We start from the raw sequence: 21,565 nt of genomic DNA, 5'->3' as shown, positions 1-21,565 counted from the left end.
TGGTCCTGCCTGCCTGAGCCTCAGTCTTCCCATCTTCTCAGGGAGCCCTCTCCCCATCCCCTTGCTTGTTCTTCCCTGAGTCCTTGCAGCAGGTGGCAGCCACTTGGAGCAAGAGAAGGCAGGAGGGAGCTGCCGCCACACCCTCGGAAGCTGGGGGCCCACGGTTTAATTTTGTTTTTATGGCTCAGATTGATCTTGTCCTAACATAGCAGGCAACACGGCCTGCAGTGCCGGTGGCGAGATCCCTCCTGTCCCCCAGAGGACGACGGCAAAATCAATTAAATTTTCCAACAAAATTCACAAATGACACCCATGAGCTTCCAGCACTGATGGGGTGACCTATTGGGGTCCGCCCCCCCACCCCAGCTGGGATGCACGGATGTGCCCTTGTTCACTCAACCCTTGTTTAGCATACATGGGGAGGCTGCAGCCAGGACCACATATTCTTCCTCCCTGCAGCCTCCAGGGACTGCAGACCTGCCCACCCCAGGCTGCCCCCCAGCCTGGCCACCTCATCCCCTGGCAGCCCCCTCCTCTTCCAATATGTGTGCTTTTCTGGAGGACAGTCCCATGGCCCTTCCGTTCATCACTGGACATGAGTAGCCCTTCCCCTGCCCAGTCATTCACCCCAACAGTGTCTCAGCCCTGCTGTCTGATGCTGGCCTGGGGCAGCACCTGCCTCTCCGGCAGCCTGGGGAGGAGTCCTCCCAGGTGCATCTGCTGTCCTCCCTCGGACTCAGCTTGCCATGCAGTGATGCTTGGCCTGCACTTAGGGTGGAAAGGAGGCCGAAGGGAGAGGTCCTGGCCATCCGTGGAGCAGCGACCGGCTGCACCCCCCAGATGGGCCGGCCGCTGGCCTGGCGCCGATAGGGGAGGACGGCCCACACACAGATGGCGGAGATGATTTCAACGTCTCAAGAGGCAGCTCATCCCCCCACATGTCTGGGCGCCTCCTCCCCAACTATTTTTATTTTATCAGGGTGTGTGAGTCGGCTCACTCAGACCTCCTCCAGGCAGGACTGGGGTGGGGGGCGGATAGTGCCCAGTACCTTGGTGCCAGCAGCCACTGCCGAGCCCAGAGTGGTTTCAGCCTGGTCAGCCAAGCCTGGGTAGCCCCATGACAAGTGGGGGCACTGGAAGGTCAGAGGGAACAGTGGGGCCCTGCCAGCTTTGGCCACTCCCCCAGCAGCACCCTCTCACTAAGCAGCAGCTCCAGCTTCCCCCAGGAGTGACGAGAGTCCCTCAGGCAGGAAGGCCTGACTCCACGGCACGGCCCAGGCAGGGGGAGCCCCGGGGGCAGGCCGACCAGACTTTGTTCTGCCCCAAAGGGCAGCTCTGGCCACCTCATCCTTTGCTGCCTATGCACTTGGCCTCTGGGGAAGCCAGGGATGGTGTGTGTCCTAAAGGAGGAGACAGGTTTTCGGTGGTTGGTCATTGTCTGTTCATCACACCAAGCTTGGCTCCACTCAGAGTAGGCAGCCCACCCCCAGCCTGAGGGGACACCTCCCTGCCATCCCAGAGTCTGCTCTGCCCACAGAGGTCCAGGGGGATCAGAGGCCCAGCCCCAACTGCTTGGGTTGGGGGTGACAGAAGCTTGGCCTACCCCCAGATGGTGGCACCACCCCCAACTGGAAGGATCCAGCCCCCAGTGGATACAGGTGAGGGCCAGCGAGGTCCTTCTGTCTTGTCACTCAACCAGGAGTCTTCATGATGGTCAGAGGCAACCTGGTAAGGGATGGGATGCCAGGAACAGTATCACGGGGCAATCCCAGAGGCTGAATGGGGTGTGGACACAAGCTCTCTGAGGCTGGGATCCAGGCTCCATGCGCTCTCCTTGGAGGAGCCCCTTCCTGTGCAGGTGGCCCTAGCCCCTGCTCTTGCCCAGCCAGCCCCTTCAATTCCCACCACTACCGCTTCTACTTCCAGGCCTGCCCCCTGGGCACCACAAAGAGACGTGGAGTCCTCACACAGCCAGGAAGCTCTCCACACTGGACCTCCCTCCACCTGCTGCCCAGAGGAGCCACCTCCCCCAGAGCAGCCGCCTCCCCCAGAGTAGGCTCCCTTCTGGCCCCCCACCACCCCAGCAGGCCCAGCTGGTGGCAGGTGGCAGCCCAGCTTGTGGCAGGTAGCAGCCCAGCTCCTTGGGTTAGTTGTGGATACTCATCACACCTGGTGTCCCCCAGGGAGGGACTCTGTCAATGTCCCCTTGTCAGTGTCCATGGGGTTCCCAATACCAGCCTTAGCTTCCCCAAGGCCTCCCTGCCTCCTTCTTGTTCATAGAGAACCGGGGAGTCCAGGCAGGGAAGACAGAGGGTGCTGCAGCCAGGGCAGGCCAGAGCACTGGCAGAGGTCAGGCCAGGCCACTGTACCGACCCAGAGCGGCCCAGTACGAGTAGAGAGGGTGGGAGGCTCCAGTAGTGGCCAGGGTGGGGCCGTTCCTGAAAAGTCACCAGATGGAGCCCAGGCTGCCTGGCAGGAGGAGAGGAAACTCCTGCTGGACAGTAGGGGGCAGTGGCTTCAAGGCAAGGATCCCCAAAGTCAGGGGAGCCCAGGCCAGGGTAGGGGGGAGCAGCTGGCAGGGCCAAGTGGAGCAGGCGCAGGACCAGGGAAAAGCCAGGAAACATAAGGCAAGGCCCCATGGAGGAAGAGGCAGAGGGTGGGGAGGAAGGCAGCTTCCTCAAGAGCTGGGCCCACAGCCCCAAGCACCTGCCGGGGGCCTGCAAAAAGCAAGGTGACCTGCAAGCTTTACTTCCTGAGTGTCCAGGCATCTAGTACAGGGGGGACCCTCCCAGGCGCCCCGTCCTCACCTGATTCCAGGTACTGGCCTGGGGTCTGACCCCTGCCTCCCTCCCTACAGTGGGGGAGGGGAGGGCAGGCCAGGAGGCTTTCCCTGGTCCACATGCCCCCATCCTATATCTCCCCACCCCGCACTGTGCTATCCTCACACCCACCGCTGACCCAGGGAGGGACCTGTGGAGGAGGCCACCGGAAGCCTGGCCCTTGGTGCTGAGCACTGACCTGTGTAGAATTCCACAAGAAAGCGGAGGAGCTGGGCTGCCTCGGGCAGGGGCCTGCCTGCGCCAGGAGCCAAGAGTGCCACAGAGACATGTGGAAGCAGTCATGGATCGCCCAGCCTGAGCAGGCTGAAGGTACCTGGCCCAGCACAGGTTCCCCTGTCTCCCCAGGCCCTCTTCTCCCCTGTGGCCCTGATTTTCTCTGCTCCCCGGCTCCTCCACCCCTCTAAGTTCCCCTGCCCTTCTGGACCCTCTGCCACCTGGGAACTCCTGCCTCTGGCTGCCCCACCTCTGGAGCCCAGAGCTCGAGGGGCTCCATGGACAGCCCCTGGCCCACAGGCGTTCAGAGCAGATCACCCCTCTCCTGCTGACCAACCACAACCCAGGCCCCACAGTGGGGTGGGGTGTTTGACAGCCATGACTGGGCCACCCAGGAGGGTGCCTGCTTTTCCCACAGATCCCCCTGAGAGTACCCCACTCACTGCTGTCCCCATACAGGAAATATGTCCACCAGCGGAACCCACATCCTCTGCACTGCAAGCACAGTCCCAGGAAGATGATTAGTCACCCCCTCCTCAGCCCCCAGCCCTCTGTGATGAGCTGTGGAGGGGCCTGCACCCCCACCTGTCCCAGGACGGGGAGCTTCCGGAGCAGGCTCTCTGCCCACTTTCAGAGAGAGGTGCCAGGAGCTGCGAAGCCGTCGCCATCAGCTCATTAGCAGGCAGATGGAGGGCCGGACCCAGAACTCCGGCCCATCTGCTCCCGGCCTCAAGACATCAGAGACTGTTCTTCTGGGAGGAGCCACCAGCACATTCATCCCAGAGGAGAAGGCAGTGCTGTTGCATCGCCTCCCCTCATGGCCAGCCCTCACCCAGGGTGGGGGAATGGAGTGGGCATGGTGGCTGACTGCTCCCCGCCAAGGCCTGGGTACTCAGTGGTTGCTTCTTCCTGGCTGCAGTAGGACCCTCGGTGGGTCAGGCTCCCTGGTCCCCAGGCCTTGGGGCCACAGGGCAACAACCAGTGTACTGGGCATCGGGCAACCTCAAGTAGGGCACAGGTGTTCTGTGTTCATCAGCCCAGACTGAGGCTGGGTCACCCCAGGCCATTGACACCATGAAGCTGTCTGCAGGCCAGGCCCTCCCTGTGGACCACCCCTACATGGAAGCCCTGCCCAGCACTGGGGTGGGGGTTTTGGTCAGGTACACCTGGGGAGGCCTTAACACGAAGCCCAGCCCTGTCCTCAAAGTGCCAAGCTGTGATGTCTGCTTCACCAGATCCATGTACACACTCCTCCATTCATTAAGGGCATCTCAGCCTGGCAGGGGGAAGGGGCAGGCAGACATTCCCCACCTGTGCTCGGCACCCTGCAGACACCTTTGCTCCAAAATCCTCACGGCTTCTCTGGTACATGGCCCGATGGTGTCTCTCACACGAGAGGCTCAGAGAGTCATGTAACCTGGCATGGGGCCCCACAGCTTGTCAGAGGCACCTCCCCAGCCCACTCTGTCCCCTGGCATTGACACTGTGCTTCCCCCTCGCCCTCTCCATGCTTGCCGGTTAGCCCATCCCCTGCATCCACACCAATCAGAGGGCAGAATGTCTGGCACCAAACATGTCTCCAGAGTCAGATTCTGCTCTCCCCTCATCAGAAAGTTATTCCCACTGGCTTGCCCAAATCTCTCCTGCTGCAGAGTTGGCCAAGGCTGCTGGTCCCTCTTACTTTGCTTCTCCCCACCCTGGCTCCAGGGACAAGCACTGCCAGGGCGAGGGGCAGACAGAGACCATGCTGAGGAGAAGCTCTGCTGGGTCCAGCTCTGAAGACTCCCCTCCTCAGAAGCCCTGGGGGGTTGGTCCTGAAGCCCCTCACCCTTAAGCCCCTTCTCACTACCCAGCTCCTGGTGGCAGGCAACCCTGAGAAGCCCCAGAAGGTTCCTGCCGCCCCTGGTGTTCAGCACCATCTTCCCAGGGCAATACCCCGGCTCCCAGACCAGGAAAGGACAGATCAGAGCCTAATGTCTCCAACCTGAGTGCCCAGCACTAGGGCAGGCGGGGATGGGGCTGGCTGCTGCTGTCCATGGTGCTGACCAAGACTCAGGGCCGCCTGTGCTGCCTTTAAAGCCCTGATTGGGGAGGAAGACCAGGGGAGGGCCCAGGGTTCCAGAGGCCAGAGCCCACCAGCCCTGGACATTCCCAGATTCTGTCTCCCTCCAGGCAGCTGGTATTAGCTGGGGGCAGGTCAGAGGTCAGTGGAACTGGGTCAGTGTGGCTGTGGGCACCTCCTCCCTGCCACCCACCGTGGTTGTCTCCACCCTTCCCAAGTGAGTGGGACCCTCTCTCCAAGTATCCGAGGCAGCAGCGCATGATAGGGGTGTGTGTGTTGCTGGGGAATGGGGTCATGGGGCTGTACTGCTGGGAACCCCATGAGGAGAGGCAAACACTGCCTGCATTGGGCTTCCCACAGGCCAGGCAGCACCTTTATTGAGCTCCTGCCCCACCTGCATCCGATCCTCACCCGCACCCTTACCTTGGTCCCGGCTGAGCCCGCTGGGGGCCCCAGGCTCTTCCATGGCCCGTGGGCACCAACCCCACAGCTACCGGCGTGGCCCGAGGGGGCCTGTGCCCCAAGCTCGCCCCGTGGGTTGCCAGAGCCTGAGCCCTAGCAGGGGTGCCCCAAGCGTGGAGCCCATGCCTAACAGCTTGCCGCTGCGCTGCTGCCGGCGGGCGGGAGGGCGGGAGGAAGAGAGAGAAGCAGAGAAGAGCCTCCGCCTGCCGCTGGGCACCGCCCCTCCTGCGGGAGCCCCGCCTGCCCTTAACTCCTTGATGCCCATCTCATTGCCCCTCATGCCCCATTGTCGGTGGAGATGGACACACACAAGGGGGGGAGTCTCAGCAGCACTGAGCTGGTTCTGCTCAGAGGCCAGCAGCGGAGGCAGTGCCTGGACACAGCTCCTCCCGCAGAGGCTCAGTGACCTCCCAGCACCTGCCATCCCCGTCTGTCCTCCAGGTTGGCCCACAGATGCACAAGGCTGTGTCCCCTCCTTCCAGAGGGGTAGCTGCCACGCCCTGGGGTCAGGAGAGACCCCAGGTTCTCTTGGATTGTTACACATAAGCCAGTCCCCAGGCTGATGGCTGGATCCAGGACAAGTCATCCCACCCAGGAGGGGCTCCCAAGAAGGACTGAGGCCACTTTAAGGGTGGCTAAGGGGACAGTGGCTGCCCTGGTTCAGACCAAGGGAGGGGCTGAGACCTGACTGCTCCTGTAGAGAGCTCCAGCTATTCGTGCTCCCAAACTCCCTTCTCTGTATGCTACACCTGCCCCTCTACTGTGTCCTCCAAACTGGGGTTTGCAACCTGGCCACACAGCCCCCTGCAGGAGAAAGCAGAGCTCGAAGCCTGTAAGGCCTGGGGATGGTGGGACGCTACTGGGAGTACTGAGAACAGCCAAGCCCCCCATGTATGCCTGCCTGGGGCAGGGTCCATCCCTGGTCCCCAGAAGCCACATCCTCCCTGGCCCAAGCCACCCACTCCTGCCTCCTCTTGGGGGGTGTTTTGATTTACTTGCCTCCTCTGGCATCTGAGGGAAATAGCATTTTCCAGATCAACAAAAGATGTTTCTGTTTAGCAAGTGACACTTTGAAAGGTGCCACTTCTGCTCACAGCCCCATCTGGCAGGGGTTTGGCAGATACAGCCCAGAGGATGACCAGGGGAGGTGACAGGGACAGGGAGTCCTGGGCCTCAAGGCCCCTGAGCCCTGGCAGGAGGACTATGGCTGGCCACCACCACCTCTGAGTGTGACTGCTCCTGCCATTGAGGCCCCCAGGTGTGGAGGGGGAGGGGCACACCACCAAGGCGGCACTATCACCTGGATCCTGCCAGGGAAAGGCCCTGGGCCAACTGCCTGGTACCCTTAAAGGGGCCACCCTCTTCCCTCCACTGCAATGCACAGGGGCCCTGGTCCCTCTGGCCAGGGCAGGGCACCTATTAGACACTCAGTGTGCCTGGGCCTGTGCCCACCCAGCCGGGCAGAGGCCAGGAAAGGAAGAGTTTTGTCCTGCCTCTAACTGAGGTCTGCTGCTGGCTGCAGACAGAGGGGGTCCTTCCTAGTGGAGGTGAAGCTGGGCCACATAGGCTGGGGCTGGGTCTTCTGGGCCAGGAAGGCTGGTCTGGGGAGGGGGGAGGTTCTGCCAGGCCAGGAAGGCTGGATGGGGGGCAAGGTCTGCAGGAAGGCTGGGGGTGGGTCTGTCGGGCCAGGACAGCTAGTGGGGAGGATTGAGCCAGGCTAGGAAGGCTGGGGGTGGGGTGTCTGCCGGGTCTAAGCCATGGCACTAGTGTGCAAAAATATAAGGGGTGGCCAGAGCCAGCGGGGTGATCAACAGCCCCCCAAGTCTCAGAGAAGGAGAAAATGGGCAAGGAGAGAGAGGAAGTGGGGAGAGGTGGTTGGCAAAACCAGAGATGGGGGAGGAAGGAGAGGTGCCAACTCAGGGTCCTGGAAGGAGGAAGGATTGGAGCTTGCCCAGTGTGTCTCCAAGAGGGGGGACCCCACCAGTCCGCTGGGCCCTCCTCTCTCAAGAGGCCAGCTGACACCAAGTTCAGGTTCTAATGAATAATCCATGCCGCTGCCAGCCCCGCCCACCACACACAGCCGGTGGTGGATCCTCACCGATGAAAGCAGTGATTAAAAGCAGCCTGCTGCACATGTTAATTTGCTTAAGATTCTGATCTCGTAAATCTCCTTTCTGGGCATTTAGCAGAATTCTGTCTTTGAGATCACTGGGCCTGGCTGGTGGCGGGCAGCTCACTTGGAGAGTGTCTTTATGAAAGAAGGCCCCCCAGGAGTTTAATTTCCTCCTTATTTGAAGAGGGTAGCAGGTATAAACAAATAGCAAGTTGGGGGTGGGGAGCCAAGGGGCTCTGCCTTGAGCCCTTCTCCTTTCAACCAATTCTCATGTTCAGAAAGGGAGACTGAGGCAAGGAGCCCAGATTCTGCCCTCCCGGACCCTGCTCCGCCTTCTGCAGTCTGTGCCTCCCTCCCCCACCACCAGCATCCTCCTTTCCTTCCTGCCTCTTCCTGCCGGCAAGGAGGAGTCCTTTGGAAAGGGCACCCCCCGCCCTGGTCTGACCAGGGTAGTGAGAGAATAAATTGTGTTCTTTAAAGTCATCCACTTTGTGGTATTTTATTATGGCACCAAAACGCCAGTTGCTGTTGAGTTCATGGGTGGTGCGAAAGATTAACGCACTCAGCTGCTGACCAAAAGGTTGGGGTCTCCAGTCCACCCAGAGGCACCTCGAAAGAAAGGCTTGGTGATCTGCTTTGAAAGATCAGCCACTGGAAACCCTATATGGAGCACAGTTCTGTTCTCATGCACATTTGTTGGGGGACCCCTAGAACACTAAAGCACCTCCTTACTGCACTGAACCTCTGCCCCAGGGCTGGGGTGAGGGCCCATTAGTCACTCTAGTCGCGTTTACTACGCTTGCCACATTCACACTGTGCTGGGTACCCCTGGCCAGGTGATCAGGAGACCCAGGTTCAAGTCCTGGCTCTGCCTGGACTCTCCATGTGGCCTGGGGGAAGTCACTGCCAGCTCTGGCCTCAGTTTCCATTTGTAAACCAGAAGAAGGACCGGACTGGAGTCTTGAGTTGGGCCCTGGAGGAGGGTCTGGGAGGCAGAAATGAGAGACGATAGTGAGCACCCTCAGTGGGACCAGCTGGGGCCAGACCTTCTTGCACCAAAGGTCCAAGCGAGATGCCCGCTTGATGGCATAGCCTCAAGGAGGGGGCTCGGAGAGAATTTTCTCTGCTGTTCTCAGGCTTCAGGCCCTGACTGGTAGCCGAGTAGCACCGGCCACCTTGCCCACTGACCTCCAGGAAGCAGGGGGCCATGAGAAATCGCCTCGCAGACCCTGGACTAAAGCAGGTTTACACCTGGATACCTTTGCGGTGCTCCACAGATCTGTATGCCCTATGACAACAAGCTCCAGGAATCGCTTCCCAGTGACTTGCCACGATAAAGCGCAGTTCATGGCAAACTTCAGCAGACAGGGCTCTGAGTCTCCAGCTGGCACTATAGGAACCCTGTGGGGCACAGCAGAGGGGAGCCCCGAGTGTGGCCCCGATCCTGCTGTTCTGAGTTAGAAGGGCCCCAGGGGCCACCTGGTCCCACCTCTTGGCTTCTCAGATAGGGAGACTGAAGCAGAGGGCCCTTGCCCAGCCTCCCAGTCAGGCCCAGGCCTCAGGACACAGACCCCGCAGCTCTCCCTCTGGGAGGCCACATAGTCCCCTCGCTCCCCCAAGCATTTTAATTACCTCTCCAAAGTGTCAAAAGAGTGTTTAAGGACGGAAGCACACCCGGTAACAGTGGAGCTGACAGCCCTGCCACTGGGAGACAAACAGCCGAGCCGCCAGTCACTGGGAGGTTTTATTAATTATTCAGCATTGAAGCCAATTCAGTGTCACTTTCTTGCCAGTTTAAGAGTTCGGTCAACATTACAGCCTCTATTAAGAAACTAAGCTACTCTGGAGGGCCCTGCAGGTGGCCGGACCCACCCCAGTCCTCCCAACACACATAGCGCCCCAGTGTGGGCTGAGCAGCTTCCTTCCTGGGAAGAGGCTGGGTAGGGGGAATTCAGGGGACACTTGTCTTTGGGATGTCCCTCCCCTCTGGGTCTCTCATATCCCCCACAAAGACCCCCTGCTCTCCTGGGCCCCAGGTCCCTATGTGGAGTCACCTCCAATCGTAAGTCAACCCCAAGGCTCGGTCTTGGGGGCTGGGGTCACAGAGGAGCATGTGACCTGGTTGAGGAGAAGGACACCCCAGTGGGAAACTGGCCTGACCACAGGCCACCCCAGAGAGACCACTGGCCTGCATATAGTGATACCAGGCTGCCCGAGGCTGACCACAGGCCACCCAGAGTAACTATATGCCACCCCAGGCTGACAATGGGCCACCCCAGGCTGACCACAGGCTGCGGGGAGAAGACGGGGTGGCGACAACGGAGTGGAGGGCAGCATTAAAATATTACCACGAACGGTACGGCCTGCACAGGCTGAGCTCCAGGGAGGGGGCATCTGGAAGAAGGCTCAAGAAAGTGGGGTCTCAGCAAACCCAGAAGTAGATAGGAACAAGTGGTACTGGCCGAGGACAACCCAAACGCAGAGGTTCTGTTGGGGCCTTCTGTCCCCATCTGTCCCAGGTGAGGCCTGTGCCACCCTGCCCCATCACCCCATGCCAGCCCCCAAATAAGGGTGCCCATCCTGCTCCCAGCTTCCCAAGCCCGGCAGCTTCAGAAGGAGCATTGCTAATTCCAGGGGTGACGAGGGAACAAGCAGAGACCCAAACAGCAGGAGCTGCTGGAATTTGGGGTCTGAGGTACTGGAGGCTGCAGGAGTGTGGTGGAGACTGGCTGGGGAGGTCACTCTTTCCTCTGCTCCCTGAGCTATGCTCATTCCACAGAGGGGAGCCGAGGCCCCGAGGGCTGGAAACCAGCTCCAACCTTGGAGCAAAGCCTGGGTCTTTGGATGGCACCTCCATGGAAGGCAGTGGCTGTGGGAAGCTGGGAGGACCAGGGTGATTAGGTGGCCCAGAAGTGCAATAAGGGGCATGAGCTGGCAGGGAGTGAAAGCAGGCACAGAGCTGCAGGGCCAAGGCCGCCAGGGAGCTTCTGGAAGGTCTTGGCCTGAATCCTTGTGGCCACCCCGCCTCATCTGGGCCCCAGAGCAGAGAACTACACATTCACCCATACAAGGGCATCCACAGTCACAATCAGGTGTGACGCAGGGCCTACTCACTCCCCTCAGGGGCGGCCAGCTCCGCCCTGCTCAGGATGCCACCCCCAGGAGGGGCAGGCCAGGCCAGGGTCAAGAGGACAGGTCCTCCCCCAGGCGCCTGTGGCCCTGCCAAAGCACGTGGCAGCAGGCGCCTGCCCTCACTGCCCGGCCCACCTCCCTGCACCAGCCTGACCTAGATTCCGAGCCTGCTTGCTGGCGGCAGGCAGAGCCACCTCGCCTGGCACTTCAACAAGCTTGATTTCAGGACAATCGCACTGGACGTTTAGGGTAACCCTGCCCCTGATGCCACCAGCCTCTGCTCAGTGCTGGGCCCTACGGTCCCAAGCCAGGCTCTTGAGCCCGCCGAAGGAAGAGGGTACAGGAAGGCGAGAGACGGAGGAGGTAGACCCCACCACCATTCACGCTCCCTGTCACCTTGGGGCAATCTCGAAACAGCCCTGCTGGTGGGGGGTGTCACACTGCTACACAAATCGGGCAGGAGGATAGCTGTGAGGCTCCCCCCTCCACACATACACACACAACCATTGGCTCCATCAGCCCTGGAGACCTCCAGCCTCGGCCCTGCCTCCCCTTCACACACACACACATACACACACACACACCCCAGAGTCTGGCCTGTGCCAGTGTGACAGTCCATCAGCACTTTAGCATCTCCATGCCACCCTGGGCAGGGGTGCAAGAAGCCACATGGCTTGTCTTGACTAAAAATACAAAAACCCTTGAAATTAGAAGCTTGTCCACACTGCATGCAAATGTATGCAAATAAGCCCTGTCCTTTAGCTATAAGGCCTTCAGAGGGATCCCCCAGGTTGGGGCTACAGGTGTAAAGCCCTTCCCAGGGCCAGGGAAGCTGCCTGAGGCCACAGACCAGAACCTGCCACCCTGTGCCCCTTCTTTGCCCTTATCACTGCTACCTGCTCCATGCCCTCCCAGCTGTTAGCCAATGTCTTTTAAGTGCCTGCTGTGTGCCGGGCATTGTGCTAGGGCTGAGGAGGGAGTCGTGGGCAACCGGAAGCAGCCCACCTTCGGAGAGCTTCCAGTTTGGGTCTCACTCCTAGGGGGAGCCCTTGACAGGGTGGGCAGAGGAGAGGCCTTGGGGGACACAGCCTTGGAAAGCTTACAGCAAGGGCCTGGGGAGCTTGGGCTCAGAAGGGCCAGCCCACCAGACCCCAGAGCCCAAACTCCGGAACCTGTCCTCCAGCCAGGCCCAGGGCAGGAGGCTGAAGAGGCTGTCAGCGGGAAGGGTCTGGGTGGGGCCCCACATGCCACCCTGGCCCAGTATCAGCCCAGACCAGGGAGTGTTGCTGCTTGAAGAGGGGCGAGCAGCGTGAGACCCCGTCCTAGCCATCAGCACAGCAGGAAAGGGCCCTTCCCTAGCCGGCCAGCCCCCTGAGCACAGACCCCACTTCAGAATGCTCACGGCCTGGAGGCACCCTCTAAATGCTGCTGCCTCTGATGTCCCCACCACGCAGCTCCATGTGTAAAGTACTCCTAAGCCGGCTCCTCAAACTCCACCACGGCACTTAAGTTACCTTTCCTGGTGTTCATTTGTACTGGAGTCCCTGGGTCATGCACAAGGCAAACATACTCAGCTGCTAACAGGTTGGAGGCTCAAGTTTACCCAGAGGCACCTCGAAAGAAAGGCCTGACAATCTACTTCAGAAAAACTCAGCCACTGAAAACCCTAGGGAGCACAGTTCTATTCTGCCACACAGGGGGTCGCCAAGAGTTGGGGTCGACTCAGTGGCAACCAGACTAGACTGATTGTTCATTTTTAGAATAAAAACCATTTAAAAAATGTGAGCAGTGGCATATTCGAGCCAACACAATGGAAGAAACAAACCAGAGAGGGCTCTACGGTGAGTGCGCGATTTCTTTTAATATTCCACACAGGTGGAGGAGGGGCCCCGGAAGGAGAAATCGGAATGGGGAGGGGTTTTAGGCCTGGAGGTCCCGGCAGTGGGGAAAGACAATGCCTTGGCAGCAAGCACAAGGTCCCATCACAGACTCCGAGGCCTGTCCTGAACTTTGCCCCTAGAGAGACCAGGGCCTGGCAGTTGGGGAGGGGGTGGGAGCTGACTTTTAAAAAAGAGGGTCCACAATTGGCATAATAAAAACTACTAAGAAAACATTCTGCATCCCACCTTGGCGAGAGACGTCTGGGGTCTTAAACGCTAGCAAGCGGCCATCTAAGATGCATCAACTGGTCTCAACCCACCTGGATCAAAGGAGAATGAAGAACACCAAGGACACAAGGTAATTACGAGCCTAAGAGACAGAAAGGGCCACATAAACCAGAGACTACATCAGCCTGAGACCACAAGAGCTAGATGGTGCCCGGCTATAACCGATGCCTGCCCTGACAGGGAACACAACAGAAAACTCCTGAGGGAGCAGGAGAACAGACCCCAAATTCTCATAAAAAGACCAGGCTTAATGGTCCGACTGAGCCTAGAAGGACCCCAGTGGTCATGGCCCCCAGACCTTCTGTTGGCTCAGGACAGGAACCATTCCCAAAGCCAACTCTTCAGACATGGATTGGACTGGACAATGGGTTGGAGAGGGGTGCTGGTGAGGAGTGAGCTTCTTGGATCAGGTAGACACTTGAGACTATGTTGGCATCTCCTCCCTGGAGGGGAGATGAGAGGGTAGAGGAGGTTAGAAGCTGGTGAAATGGACACGAAAAGAGAGAGTGGAAGGAGGGAGCGGGCTGTCTCATTAGGGGGAGAGCAATTGGGAGTACATAGCGAGGTGTATGTAAGTTTTTGTGTGAGAGACTGACTTGATTTGTAAACTTTCACTTAAAGCACAATAAAAATTAAAAAAAAAAAAAAAGAGGGTCCAAGTTCCTCTGAGGCAGCCAGTTCTGTGAGCCACCTAAACAGCCCAGTGACGCACCTAATCCTACCAGATCACCGAGAGCCACCTGAGCTCACAGGAGAGACCGCACGGCCCGATCCAGCTGAGGGGCTGGCAAAACACACATCTCGAGGCCTCCATGAAGAGGAGCCGTAATAACCTTTTGTATCACAGCGGACTTGATGTTGCATAAGCACAAAGATTAAAAGCCAGCGAGACGACACGGAGCTGCTGAGGAGAATGAAACTTGGCTAAAGATCACCAAGTGGAGGCGGGCGGGGCTGGAGGTGCCTGTGTTGGGAGGGGGGCTGGAGGGGGGCTTCCTGCCCACTCCAAGGTGCCCAGCGCTGGGTCTGGCGCACGAATTGCTCTTGGTGTTTATGGCAGGGCCCCCTGAAATCCAGACCCACGCAGGGAGGGGACGCTCGCCTCCCCCAACATTCCCCTCAGGTGGCTTGGCTACTGACCAGCTGAGAGGATGGCGAATGGCCACTAGCTCCCTGCAAGCAGAGCCTGCTCCCCATCGCCTACCTCGGCCCCTTCCCAGATGGGCATTGAGCAAGGAGGAGGTAGGGGATGGTCTAGGGGGCTGGGGAGTGGACAAGGCTCTCCAGGCACCTGGAAGACACTGCCTCCTTCCAGACTGGAGAGAGGTACCCAGACCCCACCTGACCAGTGCCTGCCTGCCTATGGATGGATGAGTCTCCTCAGGGCCTGCAGGGAAAGAGGGGGCCCTCTAGTTGTGGGTCCCAAATACATGCCACCAGGGACTCAATGCCAGCAGCCAGCCAGCTGAGGGTCAGCAGTGGGCACTGCCCTGAGTTGGTCTCAGTCTGGGCACCTTGCTCTGGGTAAGTGAGTTTCCATAAGACCCCACTCTGCCCTGTCCCTGAGCTCTCCCCACCCCCAGCCTCACTTTGCCCCCCTGCCTTCTCATCAGCCTCCTGCAGGACTGCTCCAGCTGGCCATTCTTGAGTTCAGGGCCGCAAGGGAAGACTTCCAACCCCGCCTCCCCAGCACCCACCCTGATTTCTGCCCCGGAGTCCCGTGCTGCAGCCTCTGCTCCAGGCTGTGCCTCCCAGGACACCCACCATCCTGCATCCCGGACCATGCCCCCACTGACCACACCTACCTCCACTGACCACACCTACCTCCACTGACCACACCTACTCAATGATCACACTTGCGCAATGGTCATGCCCCTCTCATGCCCTGCAGGCCTGTCCAATTGTCTGGCATGCATGTGAGCTGCTTCTCCAATGACCCTAGAGTGACCAAATGCCTCAGCTGGACCCCGTTTCACACACTTGGCCCTCAGCCAAGGTGTCTGGCCAAAGGACACATGGACAAGCCACTCTTACCCGCTCCTTCAGCCTGGCTGGACCCAAGCACTGCTGAGTGACCGATGGCCCGGAGCTGGTCTTCCAGGGCTCCTCCCCCAACCCCTGGGCAGCTCTGGGTGACAATCATCTTTCTTCTGTCCTGGGGGCTCCCAATGATGGACTAGGTGGTGACAGGTCACTTTCTGTGTCACTTGTGGCCACAGCAATGTCCCCCCTCACACACTTTCACCCCCAGGCTGGGCCAGCCGAACCCAGGACAAAGACAGGGCCTTGCCCTTGGTGCCTGCCCTCTCCTGCCCTTTGCCCTCCCCCCAGCTGGATGCAGGCTGCCTGCAGGCTGCGTGGGCCCTGCGGCATCGAATGCCACACAAGCAAGCGTTTATTTTTTCTTGAGGGCAAAAAAAGAAAAGATAAGCAGCAAGAGGAGCAGCCCATTAGGTGGTGAGTCACTGGGAATTTTCAATAAAGAGCAGAGGGGGCAGCCCCGCCCAGCATTCCCTCTGGGGCAAGACCAGGCTGTCCTCCCACCCTCCTGGGTGCCAAGGGCAGCCTGGACTCTGGCGAGTGGCCGGTCAGCCTTCGGGGCTTGTTACACCCCTGGCCAGACATTCAAGGAAGCTGCTTCCTTCAGGAAGCCCTCCCTCACCACCTCAGGGGTCCCTCAAGGTGGAGAGGCTGGTTCTACACCTAGTGGATTCAGCCCTCGTGAGCAGTCAGGGTGGATGCTGGAGAAGAGGGTGGTCTTCTCTCAGCAGATCTCTGTCCCCAGGGAGCCCCTGGGAGAGAAGGTCAGGAGATGCCTGTTCATTCGACAGATGTGGAGTCCACTGTGCCCACTGATGAGGCAGCTTAGGACCCCCTAGAAGCCATTTGTGTTGGGAAGCCCTTTGGAGGCAGAAGGGATGACGGTCCCTGTACTGATGGGCACAGGGCCAGCCTGGACCCATGCAGCCCCCCACTCACTCCTGGTGCAGACAGGCCCCCAGGGGAGGGATGGCCAGACTCCCAGGAGGCAGGTGGGCCACCCGGACCACACCACTCGGAGCCCAGATCTTGTTCTGCCCCACTAAGATGGAGTTTCCAGTGCCAGGCATTCTGGACTGGGGTTGCAGGGCTCCCTGAGATGACACCCCAGTGCCTGTTCACCCATCCTAAGAGAATCGAGTGCCCAGACCCCCCCAAGTAAGGGCCGGCCAATGCGGGACAATAACCGGGGCCTGACCAAGGCCACTGCAGACACATCTGGGTGACTAAGGGCTGAAGAAGCCAGAGACTTGGGGGCTCTAGCTATAGCCTCCCACTCCCAGCTCTGGAGGAATGGGTACAACAAGCAGAGACATAGGGTGATCAAGGGGACCTGAGCCAAGTGCTCAGGAAGAGGCTTACTCACCCCTCGTGATGCCAGAGGGGGTCACAGTGACTTTGGGTCCCTTACTAGGAGCCCTGCTTGGCTCTGAGACCTATTCTCTCAGACCTTGGCCTAGCCCCTCTACCCTGGGCCCTGCCCAGCTAAGGCTGGTCCCAGTGGACAGGTGAGCCAAGGGCCTGAGGCTCCCTCCCTTTTCCCACTACGACGCCTGCACACATAAGGTTAGAGAGGTCAACTCCCCACTTCTGAATGGGAAATTGAGACCCAGGGGGGTGGGGGCAGGGAGAGTGACTGAGGCGGCCAGTAAGGGAGGAAGAAGTCTCAACCAAAGTCCTTCAAACCAAGTCCTTTTCTACCTGCCCTCTGCCCAGCAAGGGTCAAGGAACGGGTTGCAATGGCCAAATTCAGGCATGGGGGAGGCTGTCTGCTGAGCTCTGCCTGAGTCTCCAACCTGGCCTGGGGGTCTGGAGGAGGCCACTGTTGCCCAGGACGGGCCGCCCCTGTGACCTCAAGTGTCTCCAAGAGCATGGTTCCATGGTGACAGCTGAGTCACCAATGGGGCTTTTTATGGCACAGCTGAGTGCAAGGGGGCAATTTGGGTCTTTTTGATGAGGAAGCGGGTGGCAGAGAATAGCAGGTCAGAGCCAAATGCAGAGCTGTGTGCCCACAAATGTGACAATGACTCCCCCCTGCAACCCAAAGGAGAAGCCAGACTCTCAGTTACAGCATGAGGGACTTGGGTCAGGCAGAAGAGGGACTGTCCCTGCAGGAAGCTTGTGCAATGGGCCTACACACCTGGCCTGGCAGGGTTGAGTAGGGCCCTCCCTACCTCGTTCCATGACTGGGGGGTGGGGGACCTAGGAGGGAGGGCCCGGAAGTCCTCACACCCCACCCAGTCTTGTTCTCTTGTCCTTGGGTAGCAGCCGGGGGAGGCCTGCTATGTATGGACTGAACTGTGCCTCCACAAATATATGTTGCAATCCTAATCCCTCTATACCTGTGGATGGCAATGTTGTATTAATGAGGTCATGTCAGTGTAGGGTGTGCCTTAAACCTAATCACCTCTGAGTTATAAACAGAACAGATTAGACACAGACACACACACAGGCGAAGACAGATGCCACGTGAGGATCACCAAAGACCAAGATCACCTATGACAAGGAAGGAATTGACAGAGCCGAGACCCTGATTTGGACTTTTAGCCTCCAGAGCTATGAGACAGTAGAGGTCTGTTCTTTAAAGCCACGTACTCGTGGAATTTGTGTTACAGCAGCACTAGGCTATAGGGTCGCTATGAGTTGAAATCGACTCGACGGCAGTGGGTTTTGCAGCACTAGGAGACTAAGCCAAGGCCCAAAGTGGACATTGTTGCCCAGAAGAAGACTAGCATCCAGGGAATGGCCTGACACTTGAAACCCAGGTTCTGCAAGACTGGTGAGCCCAGGCTGCAGCTGGAGCCCTGAGGGACGCAGGCAGCCCAGCATGCTCTCTCCTCTGTCCCCTCTGCCTTGATGTCCCTGTGTCGGCATGCCTGGCTCTCCCGGGGCCAGTCAGTCAGTCTGTCTGTCTGGAGTGTACAAAGACTGTCGGTGTGGCTTAGCCCCTCAGCATATGAACTCATGACATTCTGTTCAACAGGCCTGGGAACCAGGATTTGGGATGGTAGCGAGCAAGGGTCAGCAGGAGAAAGAATGCCCCGGGGTAGGGCTGCTAGAACCTGGTCAGGTGAGCCAGGAACACCTATAAGGTGTCCCCTCCAAGAGGGGTCTGGCATGGAGGTGGGCAGGGGCAGGCTGGGTGCAGCCCAGGAAAAGTCTGCATCACAGTTGGCCCCCAGGTGTCCAGTACGGCCCGTACGTCTGACACCAGGGCTCGTTCTCCTCCTCTGGGTCTCGCTCTCCCAAACTGCATCCAGCAGCCCCCTCTTCAGCCTGATGATTATTCCCTGAGCAGTGCAGCTTCCTTGCAAATACAGAATATAATAATTCTCAATAATGCCAAGCCCAAAATAACCCCGGAATGTGCTGCGTGCCGAACTCCCGCCGAATAATGCAACTGACTCAGGCACAGCTGCAGAGTCGCTTTAAAAATACATCTAAACACACACACAAACACAAAGCCCGCCTGCAGGGTGCGTGCGCCACCCACGGGCCTCCGCTCCACAGGTATGGGGGGAAGTTGTGTGAAGGCGGGGCCACAGGCCTCCCTGGGCAGGCTGAGACCCTGCCCCACACAGGGGGGAGGGCGCTGCACCGGTGGTCCCTGCAGCATTGCGGGGGGTGGAGGGCGGATGGTCTCCTTACCATCCTAAATTTGCAGCAACTGGTCACTCACACCTGTCCCTCTGCGCCAACCCTGCCTGCCCTGCCCACCAAGACCACAAGGGACCCAGAGGCGCCCGAGTCTGTCTCAAGAGAGCGGCCAACTGAGCCTCCACTGAAAGGTGCAGGGCCCCAAGAACTTAGGTCAATTGAATTCTGCAAGAACGTGGGGTGCCGAGGCTTTCACCTGCTCCCAAGCCCAGGCCTGACACCCCCCACAGCACTCGGAGGGCCCTTCCCACAGTGGGAAATACTCTGATGATGTCCACATCCCCCAAGACCAGGGCTTTGGGCCTGGCAGGGAGCACTCAGGGGACAGGCTGGGCGGAGGGAGAGAGCGAGGGAAGGAGGGTTGAGGGCACCCCTGTCCGCAGGGACACACACTGGCTTTGCTCCAAACAGAAACTGCTGTTGTGGCGTGGACTCCCTCCCGTCTCGTCTCCCACCCCCAGTCCTTGCCACCAGGGCAAACAGAGGCCACCTGTTGCTCTGGAGTCTCACTATGGGAAACACCGCGTGGCCAAGAGAAGTGGGCCATGGGCCTGGCTGGACACCATGCTGCTCAGAGCCTGGCTGGGTCACAGGTCTGCTGTATTGGGCAGTGGGCAGCTTACACAAGTCAGACTTCCTGCTCAAGGACACACCTCTCCCGGTGCCTCTACCCAGTGGTCACCAGCCCTGCTCCCCCCTACTAGGAGGGGCTCCCCAGCCATCCTGCTGACACCCCGGGGAGCCAGCCTGGCAGCCCTTCTACTGATGGGACCCCTGCCCAAGCCCAGCCCCGACCCACCCCCGACCCACCACCTGGCTGTAAGTCCCCGTCAGGTTCAGAGGAAGGAGGATACCGCCAACCCCCAGGTCATCGGAGGATTCCAAGGGCTCCCCATTCCCCAGGGCTGGGGGCTTCCCTCGATGCCCCACCCGACCTGGGAAATGCAGAAAGAACTGTTCATCCCCTCCCCTAATGTTGGCCAGTCCTGGGGCCACCTGGGAACCACTTGTCCATTATGAAATGGGGGTTGGGGATATGGGGAGGAGGGGGTTACCAGGGGCTTCACACTAACAATGGGAACAAGGATCCCACTGAAGGGGCTTGCTGTGGCTTTCCTCAGAGCTGCTAGAGGGACACAGCTCATGCCCTGCAGAGGGCAGAATTAAAATCAGGAATGAGGTGAAGGGTGCCCAGAGGGGACTCTGGGCCAGCCAGAACAGGGTGGTCCATGGGGACTTCTGGGTCAAGGCTGGCCTCAGCCAGGTGGGCTCCAGGAGGCAGGAGGACAGAGGCAGCAGGGTCTGGGAGGGTGCTGGCTGAGAGGATGCCATGGAGGGGGTTCTATGAGTTACTTGCTTTCTTAGCCCTGGGCTAGAAGAAGAAGAAAAGAGTTCCCACAATGTGGTCAGAATACTGGCTACCTCACAGCGCCTTTCATGAGGGAAAGAGGGACCAGCACCCACTGAGTACAGACTGGGTGCACAGATGCTCCTGTTTAACCCTCTAGCACCTCTGTAAGCCATGTGCTCCCCCCATAGAAGGGTTGGAGGGCCTCACCTGCCACCCCTGGCACCTCAGCTATTCTCTTCCCTGACCCTCAACTTGAAGGCGGCAAGAGAATAGGGCCAACCTCCCAGAGCTGCTGTGGGGCCAGAAGGAACACTCGTCCTAAGGGCAGCAGGCACTGATACTGTGGGGAGAGGTGGGGGCCCCACCATGTTTGAGCTTTGGCAAGCTCACCCTAGCTGTCCACGAGGAGACTGAGGAGATCCAATAGTCGGGAGGCTGTTGCCATCCTGGGGGTGACCCAGGCCAGGGTGGAGGTGGCTTCCTGCCTGAGCAGTGGGAGCCTTCTCCTACAGGCAGCCCTCCTGACCCCAGTGGCTATTGGGCCACACAGCCAGACAGCCCCCATAGGAAGTCCCTTCATGGGCCTGGGTGAGCACGGTGGGCAGAGGGCTTGCTGCTGCATTTGAGGCCCTGTGCCAGGAGAGATGAGCGCAGACATGGATACGCTGGGTAAGGCGGGGGTTTGGGTCAGGCCCCTGCCAGGCCCAAGGCTGACCAGGGATGCAGGCTGGGCAGGCCCCAGGAAGGGAGCCCTGCCGAGCTTCCCATTCCCATTGCCGTGAATTATTTAGGCACCTCCCCGGCCATCTGCTGCTCTCTTGGTGGCTAGGGGCGGGGCGAGTGATACATGAAGTCCCCACAGCCTGCCAGTAGGGCAGCTAGGGGCTGGAGGGGCAGCAAGCTCCTCCTGCCCTCCAGAGGGGAGCGTGGCTTCCACCAGAGCCCCAGCCCCCTAGAGGCCTAGTGTAAAGGCCACCGCTCAGGGTGGCTGCACCCAAGACCAAAGACTTGGTGAGCAGGAGTGGGTGGAGGGGCTGGATCAAAGGCTCCAGCGCTCCCACGGCAGCCCCTCCCTTTGGGGGCTTGTTCTGGAACAACACTGCTGCTCTGAGCCCAGATGAAACACTTCCGAGGGGCTGACTCCCGCCAGGCAAGGCATGGGGTAGAGGGGGCCAAGGCCCGGGACCCAGCATGGCAACTCCTTGGAAACCTCTTGCTTTGTTCCCGGGAGGTGTGCTGTCTGGGCACCATGGCCAGCTGCCCTCGGGCCTCGTCTCTCTCCTTCAACAAACCTGGCTGGATACATGCCCACCTACCTCCCATGGGGAGGGGACTAAGTGACAAAAGCTCAGCAGCATGGGTGAAGGCTGCCTGGCCCCCACCCTGGTTCCCGGGGCGCCACCCTCCAGCAAGGTCTGGGAAGGAGGGCAGTGCCCGTCACCTGTACTGGTGGGAGGGGCTAACTATCAGGATCAGAGGGGCCGCCAGGCACAGGGCCCAGGTTTGGCATTTCTGGAGAATGACAAA

The sequence above is a fragment of the Loxodonta africana genome, chromosome 3 (genome assembly GCF_030014295.1).
Source record: "Loxodonta africana isolate mLoxAfr1 chromosome 3, mLoxAfr1.hap2, whole genome shotgun sequence".
In the NCBI taxonomy this organism is placed as follows: domain Eukaryota; kingdom Metazoa; phylum Chordata; class Mammalia; order Proboscidea; family Elephantidae; genus Loxodonta; species Loxodonta africana.
Note: the sequence above shows the minus strand (reverse complement) of the source record.